The sequence below is a fragment of the Mustela nigripes genome, chromosome X, assembly GCF_022355385.1.
Source record: "Mustela nigripes isolate SB6536 chromosome X, MUSNIG.SB6536, whole genome shotgun sequence".
In the NCBI taxonomy this organism is placed as follows: domain Eukaryota; kingdom Metazoa; phylum Chordata; class Mammalia; order Carnivora; family Mustelidae; genus Mustela; species Mustela nigripes.
Genome location: NC_081575.1, coordinates 48621899 through 48637364, shown reverse-complemented (window position 1 = coordinate 48637364; position 15466 = coordinate 48621899). Strand labels below are relative to the sequence as shown.

Sequence of the window (15466 nt, the reverse complement as noted above, 5' to 3'; positions counted from 1 at the left end):
TCAGGCTCTCTGCACAACAGGGAGCCTTCATCTCCCTCTGCTTGCTCCTCTGCCTGCGTGTTCTCTCTCTCTCTCATCAAAAAATACATAAAATCTTAAAGATTATCTTAAAGATTTTATACTACCACAACAAATACAACATATTTTCTTGATAAAAACCCTCAACACATTAGGGATAGAAGGAACATACCTCAACATCATGAAGGCCATATATGAACACCCCATAGCTAATATCAACCTCAAAAGGGAAAATTGAGAGCTTTTCCTCTACAGTCAAGAATAACACAGGGACATCCACTGACATCACTGTTATTTAACCTATTACTGGATGTCCTCACCTCAGTAATCAGACAATGAAAAGAAATAAAAGACACCCAAATTGGCAAGGAAAAGGCCAAATTTTCACTATTTGCCAGTTCCTTGATAATCTATGTATAAAACATGAAAAACTCTACCAAAATTTTCTAGGATTGTTATATGAAATCAACAAAGTCACAGGATACAAAACAATGTTGAAATTCTGTACACCAATAACGAAGCAGCAGAGAGAGAGAGATCAAGGGATTGATCCCATTTACAATTGTACCAAAAGCCATTAAATACCTAAGAATACACCTAACTAGAGAGGTAAAAGATCTGTATTCTGAAAACACTTTTGAAATAAATTGAAGAGGACAGAAAGAAATGGAAAAACCTTCCATGCTCATGCACTGGAAGAACAAATATTGTTAAAATATCTATACTACCCAAAACAATCTACAAATTTAATACCATCCTTATCAAAATACCACCAGCATTTTTCACAAAACTAGAACAACCTAAAATCTGTATGGAATCAGTAAAGACCCCAAATACACAAAGGAACTTGGGGAAAGAAAAAGAGAAAAAAAAAAAAAGCCCAGAGGCATCACAATTCTGACTTCAAGCTATATTATAAAGATGTAGTCATCAAGACATTATAATACTGGCACAAAAACAGACACATAGGTCAATGGAACAGAATAGAAAACGCAGAAATGGACTCACTCTATATGGCCAACTAATTGCTGACAAAGCAGGAAAGAATATCCAATGGAAAAAATTGTCTTTAACAAATGGTGTTGGGAAAACTGGACAGACACATGCAAAAGAGTGAAACTGCAAAAGTTTCTTAGACCATGAACAAAAATAAATTTAAAATGAATGAAAGACCAAAATATGAAACAAGAAGCCATCAAAATTCTAGAAGAGAAAAGAAGCAACAACTTCTTTTACTTTGGCCATAGCAACTTCTTACTAGACACATTTCTAGAGGCAAGGGAAACAAACAAACAAACAAACAAACAAAAAACTATTGGGACTTCAGGATAAAATGCATCTGCACAGTGAAGGAAACAATCAACATAACCAAAAATCAACCTATGGAGTAGAATATATTTGTCAGTGACATATCTGATAAAAGGTTAGTATCTGATATTTATAAAGAACTTACGAAATTCAGGGCGCCTGGGTGGCTCAGTTGTTAAGCTTCTGCCTTTGGCTCCGGTCATGATCCCAGGGTCCTGGGATGGAGCCCTGCTTCGGGCTCCTGGCTTTGCAGGAAGCCTGCTTCTCCCTCTCTCACTGCCCTTGCTTGTGTTCCCTCTCTCACGGTGTCTGTCTCTGTCAAATAAATAAATAAAATCTTTTTTAAAAAGGAATTTATCAAATTTGACACCCACAAAATACATAATTCATTTAAGAAATAGGCAGAAGACATGAATGGACATTTTTCCAAAGAATACATCCAGATGGCCAGCAAACATATGAAAAGATGCTCAACATCACTCATCATCGTGGAAATACAAATCAAAACCTCAGTGGGATATCAACACACAGATGTCAAGATCGTAAAATTAACAACACAGTAAACAGATGTTGATGAGAATGCAGATAAAGGGGGACACTTGGGTTTCATTAAACATGAGGTTGTATCTCCAGACAGCTGTTTTCTTCTGAAGCTCAGCCAGGCCCACACAGAAGCAACCATGTCTGAAGGACCTGCAGTTGGCATTGATCTCATCATCACCTACTCTTGAGTGGCTGTCTTCCAGTATGGGAAAGTGGAAATAATTGCCAATGATCAGGGAAATGGAACCACCCCAAGTTATGTTGCCTTCACCAGCACCAAACGATTGATCAGTGATGCTCCAAAGAATGAAATTGTGATGAACCCCACCAACATAGTTTTTGATGCCAAACTCCTGATTGGACATAGATTTGATGATGATATTCTCTAGTCTGATATGAAGCATTGTCCCTTCATGGTGGTGAATGATGTTGGCAGGCCCAAGGTTCAACTAGAATACAAGAGAGAGAAAAAAGCTTCTATGCAGAGGAGGTGTCCTCTATAATTTTGACAAAAATGAAGGAAATCGCAGAGGCTTACATTGGGAAGATGGTTACCAATGCAGTTGTCACACAGTACCTGCATACTTCAATGACTCTCAGCATCAGGCTAAAAAATATGCTGTAACTATTGTTGGTCTCAATATATTTTGAATCATCAATGAGCCAACTGGTGCTGCTATTGTTTATGGCTTAGATGGAAAGGTTGGAGCTGAAAGGACTGTGCTTATCTTTGACTTAGGAGGTGGCACTTTTGATGTGTTAATCCTTACTAAAAGATACTATCTTTGAGGTTAAGTCCACAGCTGGAGACACCTACTTATGTGGAGAACTTGACAACCAAATGGCCAACCATTTTATTACAGAGTTTAAAAGCAAACATAAGAAGGACATCAGTGAAAACAAGAAGGCAGTTCATTGTCTCACTACTGCTTGTGAACATACAAGTCCTCCAGCATGCAGACCAGCATTGAGATTGATTCTCTATACAAATGAATTGACTTCTATACCTCTATTACTTGCTCCTGGTTTGAAAAATTAAATACTGACTTATTCCGTGTCACCCTGGACCCTATAAAGAAAGCCATTTAAGATGTCAAGCTAGATGTCTCAGATCCATGATATTGTCCTAGAGATTGAAGTCACTTTTGCTATTGATGCTAATGGTATCCTCAATGTCTCTGCTATAGATAAGAGCACTGGAAAAGAGAACAAGATTACCATCACTAATGATAAGGGTTGCTTGAACAAGGAAGACATTGAGCTCATTCATGGTCCAGGAAGCTGAGAAGTACAAAGCTGATGAAGAGAAACAGTGAGACAAGTTGCCTTCCAAGAATTCACTTGAGTCTTATGCACTGGACATGAAAGCAACTGTTAAAGATGAAAAACTTCTGGGCAAGATCAATGATGAGGACAAACAGAAGATTCTTGACAAGTGCAATGAAATCATCAACTGACTCAGTAAGTAGCAGACTGCAGAGAAGAAGAATTTGAACACCAGAGTCTGCAACCCCATTATCACCAAGCTGTACCAGAGTGCAGGGGGCATGCCAGGAAGAATGCATGGAGGCTTCCCAAGTGTTGAAGCTCTTCTTTCTGGGGTTGCCTCCTCTGGGCCCACCATCAAAGAGGTTGGTTAAGCCAATCTGAGAATAGGTCTAACATTGTTTTATACAAAATATTTGAAGTACCCAAATTTGTAAAAATTCCATGGCAGTTTTAACATTGAAGCAAACAAACAGGGCATTCTTGATACTTGAATATGGAACATGTGCACAGGGAAAGGAAATAAACATTACATTTTGTAAGCATGATATTGTTAAGTGGAAAATGTGATGTCTTGAATAAAACTGTATTTAAAATTGGGGAAAAAAAGAAAAGGGAGCCCTCTTACACTGTTGGTGGGAATGCAACCTGGTGCAGCCACTCTACAAAACAATATGGAGGTTCCTCAAAATTGAAAAATAGTACTACCCTGTGACCTGGCAATTGCACTACTAGGTACCTACAAAAATGGTACAAAAATACTGATTCAAAGAGGCCCATGCACCCTGATGTATTTATAAGCATTATCAACAATAGATGTATTATATAAAGAGGCTAAATGTCCATTGAATGAGTAATAGATAAAGAAGGTGTGGTATATATAGAAATAATGGAATATTACTCAACCATCAAGAGTAAAATGTTGCCATTTGCAAGGATGTGAATGTAGTTAGAGTGCATTAGGCTAAGCAAAATAAGTTAGAGGAAGACAAATACCATATGAAGTTATTCATATGTGCAATTTTGGAAATGAAGCCAATGGACACTTGGGATGTGAAAAAAGAGGGGGAGAGTAATATTTTTAACTATAGAGAACAAACAGAGTTGTTGGAGGGGATGTGTATGGCAGTCACACTGAATTGGTGATGCATATTACTTGTGTGATGAATACTGGGAGTTATACATAAGTGATGAATCACCAAATTCTATTCTTTTTTTTTTAAGATTTTATTTATTTATTTGACACAGAGAGAGAGAGAACACAAGCAGGGGGAGCAGGAGAGGGAGAAGCAGGCACCCCGCTGAGCAGGCAGCACTATATGGGGCTCAATCCCAGGATCCTGGGATCATGACCTGAGCTGAAGGCAGATGCTTAATGACTGAGCCACCCAGGCACCCCCCCCCCAAATTCTATTCTTTTTTTTTTAAGGTTTTATTTATTTATTAGACAGAGATTACAAATAGGCAGAGAGGCTGGCAGAGAGAGAGAGAGGAGGAAGCAGGCTCCCCACTGAGCAGAGGGCTCCATGTGGGACTCGATCCCAGGACGCTGGGATAATGACCTGAGCTGAAGGCAGAGGCTTTAACCCACTGAGCCACACAGGCGCCCCCAAATTCTACTCTTAAAACCAATTTTACACTATGTTAACTAACTAAAATTTAAATAAAAACAAAAAAAAAGATAATGTTGAAATTATATAGCCTTTAAATATATTTGAGATTTTAAAATATTTTTGTTTAATAATAATAATATGCATTTTTGAAAACATAATTAAAGGATAAAAAATGTCAGCAATGTTGCTACTCCATTTCAACCATAATTATTTTTGAGGCACATAGCCTCTGTTTCTTCTAAGTGTGTGCGTGTGCATGTAACGTTCATTTTTTTTTTTTCAAAAAAACCAAGGTCATACTTCACAATAGTAGAATATTTTCACTTAATTATTTGTCATGGACATTTTCCACATCATTAAATGTTCTTCTTCAACATCATATTTAATGATTGCTTAGTGAGGTTTTTATTCATATGGATGTATAATGTTTAATGAGTATTATTGGGTATTTAGTCTGTTGCTATTCTTTACAAATAAAACTTCAAAGTACTCTTCACAATGGCGTATATCTGAAACTAATGCAGTAATATTGTGTGTCAATTACACTCAAATTTTAAAGATTTTTCTAAAGAAATGAAGGAACATAAAATGAATAACATTGAAGTAGCAGATTTAAAAATATTCTTTTTTTTTAAGATTCTATTTATTTATTTGACAGACAGAGATCAAAAGTAGGCAAAGAAGGCAGAGAGAGAGGAGAAAGCAGGCTCCCCATTGAGCAGAGAGCTCAATGTGGGGCTCGATCCCAGGACCCTGGGATCATGACCTGAGCTGAAGGCAGAGGCTTTAACCCACTGAGCCACACAGACACCCTTAAAAAAAATATTATTGAAATAAGATCTTGATGCCCATACATTATTTCCTTAGTATAAACATCTCTATTACGACTAAGGGCACACAAAATCTATAACTTTTGATTTTGTAATATTGCCACATTACACTGGAATTTTAAAATTTTAAAATTTAAAAAAAAATTTAAAAATAATATGTAAAAAAATAAAAAGAAAGATTACTAACTTAGTTTCCATAAATCATGGATGAAAATGCCCATTTTCTTATACTTTTCCAAGAATATTATTATTTCTTAAAATACTTTGTTAATTAAATGAGTTTAAAAAAATATTTAGGTGCTGCATCTTTCCTCAGGCAGTGGGGCACATTCACTGCCTCCCAGGCTCTACTTCTTAGACCTCTGCTCTGTCTCTTAATGTGAAGAGTGGGAAGGTGTGGTGGATCCATCAGTTTGCCAAGGGGTTGCTGTTGATGGGAAGAAGTGCCTAATAAGATAAAAGAGCTAGTTTGGTTTTAAAAATATAACTTCTTTGGGACAAGCTCTGCCAATTTTTTCCCTTATATTTCTTTACTGTTTAATTTTCTTTGTTGTCCTTTCCTGACTTTTGTCCACTTTTTTTAGCCTGTTCATCATTATTTTACTGATGTTTAAGAACTGTTTCTACATTAAGTCACCTTAATCTGGGGAATATTCTACATGCAAATTTCCTTTTGTTATTTTGTTTTCAGTTTTGTGGATGCTGTTCTATTTTGTTATTACCATTTCTGGCCAGCCTGTGTGGCTCAGTCGCTGAAGTATCTGTCTTCAGCTCAAGTCATGTTCTCGGGGTTCTGGGATTGAGCACCACATTATTGAACTCCCTTTTCAGTGAGGATCCTGCTTGTCCCTCGGCCTCTCCCCCATTCATGTTTTCCATCTCTCTCTCTCTCAAATAAATGAATAAAATCTTTAAAAAATAATAGTTATTATTACTATTTCATATATTTGAGTTTCTTCATCTACATATTCTCTAAATTGTTTTTAAATTATTAGTCATACCCAGGCAGCATAGAAGGGCTATTGTGTTACTTAACATATTGGATTTTTATCTGTATTTTTTGCCACCCTTTATGCATATACTTTATTGTGATGTTATTTTTAAGGGATTATCTCCAAATAAATGGAATGTCCAAAACCTAACTATAACAGCATGATTTTCTGTTAGAAGTCATCTGTAATTCTGTCAAGCATTTCCCTATAAAGCAAGGGCTCAATCAGATGCATAGCATGGAAATAAGAAAACTACAGAGCTGATAAGTAGATTTCTATTGCCCTTTGCTGTGGTTTCCTGAAAACCTTATATCAAATTCATGGCTGGAGCTAAACCACATGCTGTGTCCCTTGTCAGACATTCTTTTCCAAAAATGATATCTAATAACTTTATGAATGTGTGTGCCAAAGAATAATCACAAGCCTTTGAGGGCTTTTCCACCAAGACTTTCAGTACTGAGTGTCTCACTTTCAGATTATAAATCTGCCCCTATAACCTGCACTTTGGAGGGTTCAGCTGAACTGAGAAGCAATGAGAAGGATTAGTGTATTGTTTCCTCTCCCTGTGCAGTAATGGGATATAAGCACTATCCACAGGCCTTTGAATCCTAACTAGCTTGGAACACAACAGAAATAACACCTTTAAGACTATATAGGTGTATCCATTCGTAGATCCTATGTACAATCATTACTTGTGTACTTATAATAGAACTCCTGCTACCATATGGCTTTAAAATGTCAAACTATGTTTAAATAAAGCACACTCAAGAATTTTTAAGTTGAAAGGAATCACCTCATTCAACTATCATAGGAGGAAGCAGGCTCAGAGATCTGAAGTGACTTGCCTGAGGTGACCTTGTGAGTTATTAAGCCTTCAATAATCATGTAGAAGTCAGTTGGTATGGAGCGCTGAGGATAAGTCACAGTAGTGTGATTTTAGGGGCACCCTCCTCTAACCCTTTTCTGTTATATAACGCATGAAGTTCTGTTAGTATATTTCTCTAAGATGAGGAATATTTCAAGGTATATCAGCTAAAATATTATACAGGACAACTGAGATTAAAATCTTATATGGAATGAGAAATGATCCAGAAAGGGGCAGGAAATAAATCGGGGAGAATTTTTATGTACTTGATAATACTGCAGAGTACCAGATTGACGAATAAAGGATTCCTAAATAAAATATCTCAAAAGGGGCATCTGGGTAGCTCAGTTGGTTAAGTGTCCAACTCCTGATTTTGGCTCAGGTCATGATCTCAGGGTCGTGGAACCGAGCCCCGCGCTCAGATGGGAATCTGCTTCAGATTTCCTCCTTCTCCCTATACCCCTCCCTCCACACACACAACACCCTCTCTCTCAAGTAAATAAATCTTTTAAAACAAAAGAAAACAAACAAACAAACAAAAAACACCTTAGAAAAGTTGAAACACTGGAGTGAAGCAAAACATCTGTCCATCTTTTTATGAGGAGTCAGTGGTGGAAAGAGCAACTATGGATTCCAGTTTTATTTTATACATATTTACTCTGTGACAGGTATAATTACACAATTGGAGTGGTATTCAGTTAACAGAGTAACAGTTATTTCATAGGAGCTGCATCAGAAACAACTGAAGATGAAACACTTCCATCCCCAAATAGTAGTAATTTGTGGTGTGCACCAAAAAGAATCTTGCTTTAAATTTTCATTCCAATTTGCAGCCCTCAAACTGTACCAGGCAAAGGTAGTGGCTATCGAAAACCACCAGGACACAGCTAGTTAAAGACACATTCAGTAGTGTTAACTAAGAAAAAAAGACACTGTACAGTTTAAAAACTGTATACAGTTTAAAAACTTATATAGCCTTACATTTCAATATTTTTTCTTTAAAAGTAGTGATTGAGTACAAGGGGTTAAATCCTTTATAGACCAACTTATTTATCATCATCTTCTTCTTCATCTTCCTCCTCTCCTTCTTTTTCTTGCTATTTTCAGCCTTGACAACTCCCTTTTTTTGCCCTATCAGACTTTCCTTTAGCTTCGTATGCAGCAATATCCTTTTCATATTTTTTCTTCAGCTCAGCAGCCTTCTTTTCACAATGCTACTTTTTTTCTGCAGCAGTGTTATTTCACATTTCCCTCAGTTTCTTTGCAACATCACCAATGGATAGGTTGGGATATTCTCCTTTGATTTTTGGGTGATACTCAGAACAAAACAGGAAAAAGGCCAAAGGAGGCTTCTTGGGTGCACTGAGATCCTTGAACTTCTTTTTTGTTTCCCCTTTAAGGAGGAAAATAAATTTTCATTTCTCTTTCAAAACGGGCCTTGTCCACCCTTGCCATGTCTTCAAATTTTCTTTCTCTTTAGCAGACATGGTCTTCCACCTATCTGAGCACTTCTTAGAAAACTCTGAGAAGTTGACTGAAGCTTCTGGATGCTTCTTCTTGTACTCTTCTAGTTAAGTTTGCACAAAGAATGCATATGATGACATTTTGTCTTGGCTTTTCAGGATCTCCTTTGCCCATGTTTAATTATTTTCTTTAGCAAGGCACAAAGTTGACCAGTGCCTGTCTGGCTCTCACTTGCTCCAGTGCACTTCTATGGAGCTCAATGTACTGCAATCTATTTATTAATTTTTGAGAGAGAGAGAGAGAGAATGAATCTGAGTGTAAGGGAGAGGGGCAGAAAGAGAGATAGAGAGAGAGAATATCAAGCAGACTCCCCAGTGAGGGCAGAGCTTGACTTGGGGCTTGATCTCATGACCACAAGGTTATGCCATTAGTCAGACACAACTATCTGAGCCACCCAGGTACCCCAACAGAAATAATTCTAAGAAGACTGGCCATGTAAATTAACTTTGTAGGTAACAAACTAAGATTTATTCTTAACTAAAGTTAATTTTCTAAGGTTAACATTTTCTGGGGTCTGTTTACTTTTAGCAAATTACTTTCCAGAATGTAGAAACCAATATTACAGAATTATTTGGCCATTGCATCATGTTAGAGATTTAAAGTTTATGAAATAGGGACCTGAGTAGTCTCAGATCAAGAAGGAATAGAACAAATACTAGCATCAAGGTCTACCCATCCAAAACTTTTCCTTTCTGCTGTGTGCTAATGCTCCCATTCTCTACTATCATGTCTTTTTGTTTATTCATAGAATGGCTTCCTTGTGATCTTTGATTTTATTGAGAATCAGAGTAATGGCAAGCCAAATTCACTAAATTGTTTTTTCTTGCCATACATATAACAAAGCAGAATGTTTAAATGAACTATCCTACCATTCTCTTTAAAACCTCTGGTGTCAGAAATAATCTTCCGACCTTGTTTCATTCAAAATGTGTTAAATTTGAAGAGAAGTGTGTAAGACCACAGGATTGGGTTAAGAAATTCTAAAGGGATATGCGCTGGCTTTTCTTCAGTTTACATGGAGAGTAATACCAGTTATCCAGACTTGAATAAAAATAGCCCTGTAATTAATGAAAATAAGTATTTTGCTTAGGATCTAGAATTGACTATGTTCTCCATCTTATGAGTGTTTGACTTGTCAGAATTTAAAATAAAAGTGTGTAGAAATGGACAACTGGGTGACTCAGTTGGTTAAACATCTGCCTTCCACTCCAGTCATGGTCCCAGGATCCTGGGATTGAGGCCTGCATTGGGCTACTTGCTCTGCAGGAACCTCGCTTCTCCCTCTGCCTGTTTCTCCCTCTGCTTATGCTCTCTCTGACAAGTAATAAAGAAAAATCTTTAAAAAGTTGTGTTACAAAAAGTCAAGTGCCTAAGTTTATGAGTAGAATAAAATTTTTATCTTTTATTTGTGTTGTACTATACAGTTTTTAAAAGCAGTTCCAGGGGCGCCTGGGTGGCTCAGTGGGTTAAGCCACTGCCTTCGGCTCAGGTCATGATCTCAGGGTCCTGGGATCAAGTCCTGCATCGGGCTCTCTGCTCCGCAGGGAGCCTGCTTCCCTCTCTCTCTGCCTGCCTCTCCATCTACTTGTGATTTCTCTCTGTCAAATAAATAAATAAAATCTTTAAAAAAAAAAAAAAGCAGTTCCAAAATCTTCATTATATTTTTGGAACCTCATAACAACCATGTGAGATAGGCAGTGCAGGTATGTTTTTTATAGGCAATGCTAGTTTTGTTTCTTTGGTTGTTTGTTGTTGTTGTTTTAAAGATAGTACAGCTAAAGCCCAGGGAACGCTAAAGGAATTTAGTAGTAAGTGCTTGTAATAGGACTAGAAAGTAATTCTTCTGACTTATGATTCAGTATGCTTCCTAATATTATTTATGTTTTTTAATTAAAGTAAATAATCTCCATTACCAATATTTTCATGTTTCAACTACACAGATTTCTATAGATAACTGCATTAATAGGAATGGTTCATAAATCTCTATAATTCAAAACTGAATGACGATGACCTATCATGTAGAAGCTACAACTTTTTTTAAAAAGATTGATTGCTTGCTTTGAGAGAGAGAGAGAGAGAGCATGTACTCATGGGCAAGGAGTAGAGTCAGAGAGAGGAAGAGAGGGAGAATCTCAAACAGATCCCCGCTGAGCATGGAGCCCAACATGGGGCTCCATCTCATGACCTGGAGGTTGTGACCTGAGCCTAAATCAACAGTTGGATTCTTAACTGACTGAGCCACCCAGGTGCCCCAGAAGCTACTAATTTTACTGAAGAGCTATCATCTGTATGTTTTCTTTTATGGGACCCAAAATGCCAAGTAATCTTGAATAATCATTATATGGTTTTCCATGTTAGATGCAACATATACAGAAATTTGGATCACTAGGGTGAGGTTATTTTGAAAATGAAAGGAGAAAGAAAATGAAAAACAGAGTTTTAGTAAACTATGGTGTAGCAAAAACTACAGCAATGACTTATCAGTTCTATCCAAGAAGGTCAAGAAGACAACAGGTAGAAACCAAAGTAAACAAGCCTACAGATCCTCTACTTCACTTAGGAATACCCACTTGAGAGTCAGCAAGAGTTATCTAGAGATTGTGCGGTTTATTGTTAGTTGATTAAAAAGAAAAGGTGCTACTCTCTTTTGGTTTTTAGGAGGCCAGTGAAAATTAAACATTTCCATGCCGGGTACCAGGGAATTGAACTGTAACATGGGGGTGGACACCTGGTATAAAGGGGGAAGTGAGAAGAGGACTTTGAGCTATTGTTGTTAGAAAGGTATAAGTAAATATGATACAGAGTGTAAGATTTAAAGAACAAAAGGTTCACTTTGGGATCAATAAATAAGATCAATGACAAGAAAAAGGAGAAATTCACCTCCTATGTGATCTCATAGCATAATGGATTTCTCATTACCTCTTCATACTTGTCTGCCATTCTGAACATATTGGAAAATCTGTGACGTCATGAAACATGTCCATATTGTTCTCTTCTCTATCTTTAATGTTTTGTATGGTGCCACACATACAGTAAGATTTCAAATGTATCTGTTAATGGAAAGAAGGGAGGGGGAAAAAGATACAGGGCAGAGTGATGTAAAAGGGGAAAAAAGAATGAATGGTGAGAGAGACCTAGAAAAGAAACAAATTTACCAGGGCGCCTGGGTGGCTCAGTGGGTTAAAGCTTCTGTCTTCGGTTCAGGTCATGATTCCAGGGTCCTGGGATTGAGCCCCGCATTGGACTCTCTGCTTGGCGGGGAGCCTGCTTCCTCTTCTCTCTGCCTGCCTCTCTGCGTACTTTGTGATCTCTCTCTGTCAAATAAATAAATGAAATCTAAAAAAAAAAAAGAGAGAGAGAGACAAATTTACCTGAGACTGGTATTGCTATACTTAATTGTATTTATGCAATATACCTGCATAAGTGTTTACTCTTTCTGATTGGAATGTAGACCAAAGAACATTAAAATATTGTGCCAGGTGTACTTGTATGCATGTATGATTCAATAAAGAGTAAAAATGTGCCTTTGAAAAAAATCATATAAAATATATTGAAATTACAGACTCATAGGCACAATTTCTTTTAATGAATTGTCCCTGCAATAACTTAAACTTGAAGTTTTTTTCCTGTAATAATATGTTAATACCTGCTCTAAAAATATGCCACAAGTTTCCTATAGACTTCTCATTCTATATTCAGAAATAAGCTTAACATTCCAAAATATAAAGCCAGTTCTGCTCTTCTGTCTGCCAATGACTACAGAGAACTTTCTAGGGTCTTTCACTTTTTCTCCCTCATGTGCTTTCAGATACACTGAAACCCAAATGGAAATACTGTGCCTAATCTATTTCTCTTTGCTTCTGTAGTTCCATTGGTAAGGTTGTTTTCATCTATCAGGTATTTCACAACTTTTACTTTGGAACTGAGAAGCTGCTTGTATATAAGATATGAGATCAAAAGTAAAGTTTGGAGTAAGTAGCTAGTGCTTTTAAATCATAGCAACACCCAGGAGAACTAGGAAGTCAAGACATGTTGGTTTCTCAGCTCCTTGGTCCAAGAGGAACATTGATTTGACTTATAGGGACCTAAGCTGAAGAACATTGGAAGTGATTCTTTTTCCCCCTTCTGTGATATTAAGATTCAAATGTGCTGAACCATGAGAGACTATGGACTCTGAAAAATAATCTGAGGGTTTTGAAGGGGAGGGGGGTGGGAGGTCGGGGTACCAGGTGGTGGGTATTATAGAGGGCACAGATTGCATGGAGCACTGGGTGTGGTGAAAAAATAATGAATACTGTTATGCTGAAAATAAAAAATAAATAAATAAATAAAAAATAAAACAATAAAATGTGCTGATTTCCAGAAGCCATTTCATACAATGTATGCTAAGTTATCGTATAAAATTCCAACATTTACAAACTCAGATTCTTTCACTAATCCTTTTAAAGCTTGTTATTTCCTCATGGGATTTAATAATTATGTTTTTTAAAAGACACCCGCTATAAATAGTTAGTTTCATGAGTATACTCAAACTATAAGCATTTAAAAAACTGTTGTTACAGAGCATTATATATATATATATATTTCAATTTATTTATTTTCAGAAAAACAGTGTTCATTATTTTTTCACCACACCCAGTGCTCCATGCAATCTGTGCCCTCTATAATACCCACCACCTGGTACCCCTACCTCCCAAACCCCCGCCACTTCAAACCCCTCAGATTGTTTTTCAGAGTCCATAATCTCTTATGATTCAATTTACCCCTTCCAATTTACCCCAACTCCCTTCTCCTCTCTAACACCCCTTGTCCTCCATGATATTTGTTATGCTCCACAAATAAGTGAAACCATATGATAATTGACTCTCTCTGCTTGACTGATTTCATTATATTTTTTAAAGATATTATTTACTTATTTGAGATAGTGAGATAGAGATAGAGAGGGAGAGAAAATGAGCAGAGAAGGAAGGACAGAGGGAGAAGCAGACTCCCACTGAGCAGGGCTGGATTCTAGGATCCTGAGACCAGAACCTGAGCCAAAAGGAGCCACTCAACTGACTAAGCCACCCAGGCGCCCCCATCTCAACGTTATAGTTTGTTTTCTTTAGAAAATATCAAACATATGCAAAAGTAGAGGGAATAGTATTCCAGTCACCTAAACCCCCAAAGCTTCAATAGCCCTCTTGGTTCACCTATACTTCCATTCACTCTACTTTGTTTTGCCCTGAGATCATCAAAACGTTAAATGAAGTGTGCCCAATTACTTTGAAATTATATTCCCCAAAGATGATTCTTTAAAGCCATGGTAACAAAATATATAATGTAACAAATTATTTGTACCTATACCATAGATCTATATTAAGGTGATTACATTGCAGCAATAAGTTATAGATTTTAATGTAGCATTTGTTTAAATACATTGAAATTGACATATGGAAATATTATATATACAAATTCACAAGAAAGTAATCCTGTTTTTAGGTCTCAACTTTTTCTTTAAGTTCAACTGATTCTCAGTGCCTTCTTTTGATGTAAAAATAATTAAGCCTTTTAAAATTATGTCTTTTATGAGACTGATGTGCTGCCTACTGTGCTAAGGAGGCACCTCATGTCTTTTAAAATATATTAAATAGCTTACTCAAAGACATGGACATAGTCAAAAACAGAAACATAATTGATATTAAAGAGCTTCCAAACTCTAACACTCGAGTCAGACCACTGTAATAGCTTCTTTGTCATTACAGTTATCAGAAAATGTGTCTGATGACTTTCTGTTTTGATATTCCAAGGACTAACTTATTATTTACTCTATATACATATCATGTGAGAATACTATTTTTAACAATATCTCATCAATTATTTGGAAATAAGAAGCATATACTATAATAGAAAGTTGTAAAAAAACAATATTTGTAGAAACCAATTATAGAAGAAGAAAAACAACATTGTTTCATTATGCAGTCATGTTAAAGTACTCTAGTAAAATTCACTAGATATATAATATATTTTATTTAGGTTCTATGATAAATACTCTAGAAAGATTAAGAGGTATTTTTTGTAAAGTTAATGACAAATTAGCTAAGTTCCTAATCAAAGAAAGAACAATTTAAAAGCACGTGGTATATTTAAGGCCAACAAGAAGATTTTATCTCTACAATATATTATCATAAATCATGGTGAAGATTTCTTCATAATGGTATTAACTGCTAAGGACATATGTACACTGACCTAAAATGGAAGTAAATCTTTCTGTTTGAGTTATATTTTAAAGTATTAATAACATGAATTTATTTATATTTCATTTCCAAGTTGCAAGAACGCACTGTAGCTAAAGTATTACATAAAATCATATGGACCACTTTGCTACTAAAAGGCACAATTGAACATCTTTTATAAAAGTATGAAAAGTAAAAATAAAAGTGGATTTAGAAGTACAGTAAATACATGCAAAGATATTAAGAGTGTTGTTTAGTAAACACTTCAGTTTAAAATAAATTCTATAGGAGC

The 15466-nt window shown here is 36.3% G+C and overlaps 2 pseudogenes; one reads left to right on the top strand and one right to left on the bottom strand.

Annotated features, from left to right (window-relative positions):
• The first annotated feature begins 2006 nt into the window (after positions 1-2006).
• On the top strand, positions 2007-3509 carry LOC132007060 (heat shock cognate 71 kDa protein-like; annotated as a pseudogene).
• Positions 3510-8481: 4972 nt separating this feature from the next.
• Positions 8482-9073, bottom strand: LOC132006923 (high mobility group protein B1-like; annotated as a pseudogene).
• Between the last annotated feature and the right edge of the window lie 6393 nt (positions 9074-15466).